The sequence below is a fragment of the Cebus imitator genome, unplaced genomic scaffold (assembly GCF_001604975.1).
Source record: "Cebus imitator isolate Cc_AM_T3 unplaced genomic scaffold, Cebus_imitator-1.0 Scaffold15, whole genome shotgun sequence".
NCBI lineage: Eukaryota > Metazoa > Chordata > Mammalia > Primates > Cebidae > Cebus > Cebus imitator.
The window spans coordinates 4,092,742-4,096,978 of record NW_016107330.1 but is presented as its reverse complement, the minus strand read 5'-3'; positions in this window follow the sequence as shown (position 1 = coordinate 4,096,978).

The following is a 4,237-nucleotide window of genomic DNA, read 5'->3' as shown; positions in this document are numbered from 1 at the left end:
AACAAGAGTGAAACTCCGTCTCAAAAAAAAAAAAAAAGAAAAAGAAATACTTTTGTTCTGTGGAGGAAGTCAACAGGGTGAGTGATGGGAACAGTGGAGGTGGTCAAGGAGGGCTTCTCTGAGGAGGTGGCACGGAAGCTGAGACCTGGAGGACCAGAAGGAACCAATGTCATGCAAGGAAATGTGGGGGAGGGTGCAGGGAGAGAACGCTAGACATAGAGGAAAGGGCCCCTGGCTGTCAGCTCCCCAGAGCCAAAGTTGATGCACACAGTTACAGCTCTTTGTCCCAACTCCACCCCAGCCTCCAGCAGTGAGAGATTTTACCCAGAAAGAGAAAGGCCACCTCTGTCTTGTTTGGAGGTCAGTTAATGTCCCTTGCAGTGCGCTGCTGCAGAAGGTGACAGCTCTTTATCTCTCTCTGACACTCCTCCCAATCTGTGACCAGGCAGTACCTTAAATAGACCTGAAATGCATTTGGACAAGGTAACCTGCATACATATTTATTCAGGAAGCAGAAACTAGGAAGGAGCCATTTGTTAGCAAAAAAAATTGCTGAGAAACTGAAAGGGTTTGTCCAAACCCATGTACAAAGCAATGAGAGGGAGGAAAAGCTGTCTGCTTAATTAACTTATATATCACACTGACCAGGTCCTCTTCAGTATAGCTCCAGTAAATGGCAACATGGAAAACCAATTTTGAGCCCCGGCAAAAACAAAATAAAACAAATTCCACCATTACCCAGTCTTTTAAAATGTTATCTCATGACACCACAGTATAGGCTGAATTAGGCAAAAGAAAGTTAAAAAAAAAAAAAAAAGCCAGGTTGTGTGGAGCACTAAGATTAAAATTCTGAAGTGTCAACAATTCTTATTTTTTTCTGTGATCTTGGCAATGGCATTTGATTTTTCAAAGTTAACATTTCCTTTTTACACCCTCCCTGTTACTGGTGGAGGGTGTCCAGGTTCTTGGCATTTTGGATAAAGAAATTGGTCAAAATGCACAAACAAAGCAAGGAAAGAATGAAGCAATAAAAGCAGACATTTATTGAAAACAAAAGCAGATTTCACAGGGATGGAAAGACGCCCAGGCAACTAGCCGAAAAACCTGGATACAGAATTTTCTGAAGCTTAAATACCCTCTAGAGGTTTCCCATTGGTTACTTGGTGTACACCCTATGTAAATGAAGTAGGGGCCCTCGAGCAGTCTGATTGGTGGTGGGAAGGGACCAATCAGAGGCTGAAGTGAAGTTATAACGTGATACCCTATGCAAATGAAGACCTGACCCACCACCAGTCTGATTGGTTATGGGACGGCACCAATCAGAGATACTTTTTATTTTTCATCTGCCACATGGAAAAAGGGGGTGAGGATGGTGGTGGCAAAGGGAGTAGCCCCTGGTCCTTTTGTTACTTGCGTGTGGAAAGCTGGGGTTTTCCTTTTGATTTAGTGCTAGGAAGTCAGGGTGAATCAACCTTAGGTTCCCTGCCTCCAAACTCTGTTCTCCTGCCTCACTTCCCTGCACAAACCTGGCAGATAAGACCTCCTTACGGCTGGGTGCAGTGGCTCACACCTGTAGTCCTATCACTTTGGGAGACTGAGGTAGGAGAATCGCTTGAACCAAGGGGTGTGGAGGTAGCAGTGAGCCGAGATCGCACCACTGCACTCCAGCCTGGGTGACAGATCAAAACTCCGTCTCCAAAAATAAAAAAAAATAAATAAAATCACCAAACATCTTATTTGTGAGCGTATAATGCCAGAGTAATCACAGCAATTATGTTAAATTTACCTCCAAAAAAAAAAAAAAAAAATTGCCCTTTACACTTTCTCCTCCCTTCTTTGATTCTCAGTATCTCGAGTTCGCTTCTTTGTCCTGAACAGAATCATAATAAAATCAAGGATTCGAACCAGATGAGGTGGATATGGTAGGTTATGTTCCATGCTTACTAAGCATTAAAAGTAATGCACATCTCCCTTCTGAAGGAAGGAACAAAGGGAGAAAAGTAGTGAATCTTCAAAACATGGTCTTCTGTTGTCATTTTTTTTTTTCCTGATGAATAAGGGCTCATACAAGCCTGAAAACGTTTCAGAGAAATGCAGTGGGTAGGAGCCACTCATTAAAGTCAACTGGAGTAGCTGTGCTAACTTTCTCCCTCCAGGGACAAAAGAGGGATCTGTATTTTCAAGGAGTTTGAAGCCACTGTCCATAGCCACATCAAAGTAGCTGTATCTGCTCTAACATTTCACTGTCAAGTAGGAAGCTGGCAGCAGGCCCAGCCAATGAAGGAAAGTTAATAGAATATTTCTCATGCAGGAGCCGCTGGATTGCATGAAGATGTTGGGGACATGGAGTCAGACCACACACCAGACACACAATATTAAGCGGAGGAAAAAAAAAATACTATGTTTTGACGAGTTAACTTTCAGACAACCTCTTCCCGTTCCCTCTCATGAAGATGTAAATATGTAAAGAGAGATTGACTGAGAAGTCACATTGCTTTTTTTAAAACTTTTAGACAAGAGTTTTGCTCTTGTTGCCCAGGCTGGAGTGCAATGGCGCAATCTCAGCTCACTGCAACCACTGCCTCCCGGGTTCCAGCGATTCTCCTGCCTCAGGCTCCCAAGTATCTGGGATCACAGGCGTTAGCCACCACACCAGGCCATTAGGCATTCTTAAAATATCATACTGCATTTTTTAAAAGTTTTATATCTTTAGCCGGGCATGGTGGCTCATGCCTGTAATCCCAGCACTTCAGGAGGCCCAGGCAGGCAGATCACCTGAGGTCAGGAGTTCCAGACCAGCCTGACCAATATGGAGAAACCCCGTCTCTACTACTAAAAATACAAAATTAGCCAGGCATGGTGGCACATGCCTGAAATCCCAGATACTCAGGAGGCTGAGGCAGGAGAATCGCTTGAATCCGGTAGGCGGAGGTTGCGGTGAGCCCACCGCACCATTACACTCCAGCCTGGGCAACAAGAGTGAAACTCCGTCTCAAAAAAAAAAGTTCTATATCTTTTTTTTTGTTTGTTTGTTTTTTTGAGACGGAGTTTCACTCACGTTACCCAGGCTGGAGTGTAATGGTGCGGTGGGCTCACCGCAACCTCCGCCTCCTGGGTTCAGGCAATTCTCCTGCCTCAGCCTCCTGAGTAGCTGGGATTACAGGCATGCACCACCATGCCCAGCTGATTTTTTGTATTTTTAGTAGAGACGGGGTTTCACTATGTTGACCAGGATGGTCTCGATCTCTTGACCTCGTGATCCACCCGCCTCGGCCTCCCAAAGTGCTGGGATTACAGGCTTGAGCCACCGCGCCCGGCCAAAAGTTCTATATCTTTAATGTACATACATTACAACACAAATATTTATACTCAAATAGTATTTACATAATAGTAATTTTTTTAATACTATAAAATAGAATCCTTGCAACACCAAATTACACCATCTGGTCTGATCTGCCAGCAGATGGCACCCGAGACCCATGGATTGGAAATTTTTACCAACTCTAGAAATGAATCCCCTCCTGCACTGCTCACCCCGCTCCCTGCTGGCTCCTGCGGCTCTGCTGTTTGCGGGAATCATGATGGCTTTGTAGCCGTGTAGAAGCTGAGTCCCACTGCATACCCTGGGTTCTTGTTCCCTCCCTGTTACCAGTAATAGGAAGTGAGATTGAAAGATGAAAAATGCTGGGGCTTCTGCTGAGAAGAGAAAAAAGAACAAGATGTCTTGATCTTACTGTATGCCAGGCCCCGTGCCAAGCCCTAAACGTGGACATCTTACTGGATCCCTACAAGGGTTCCACAAGCTGGAGGACATCGCCATTTTATAGGGAAACTGAGGCTCTTGGCTAAGATCCCTGACAGTAACATCAGCCCCTGAGTCCTCAGCAGGATCCTACACTTGGGTGTCCTTTATGGAGGCTTCCTCAGCACAGGGAAGGTCCCTCACCACCCACAGGCACTTGATCATTATCCACCTTTTGATGATGTGCAATTACAAATCATGCTGCACTAGTCTTCCTTGATAGGGAGAGATGGGGGTGTTAGGAGAAAAATCTCTCATTGATCTGACGTAGCTCCCCCAAAAGATATAGCTTTTAAAAGGTGAGATTAAAATATTTTAAAAGTGTTATATACCTGTATGATTTTAATATTTTACTTAAAGGGAATGTGGCTGTCTTTACTAGCTACAACCAGTTTAATTCAAGAAGGGCCGCTAGTCATCAGGGAATCAAGCAAG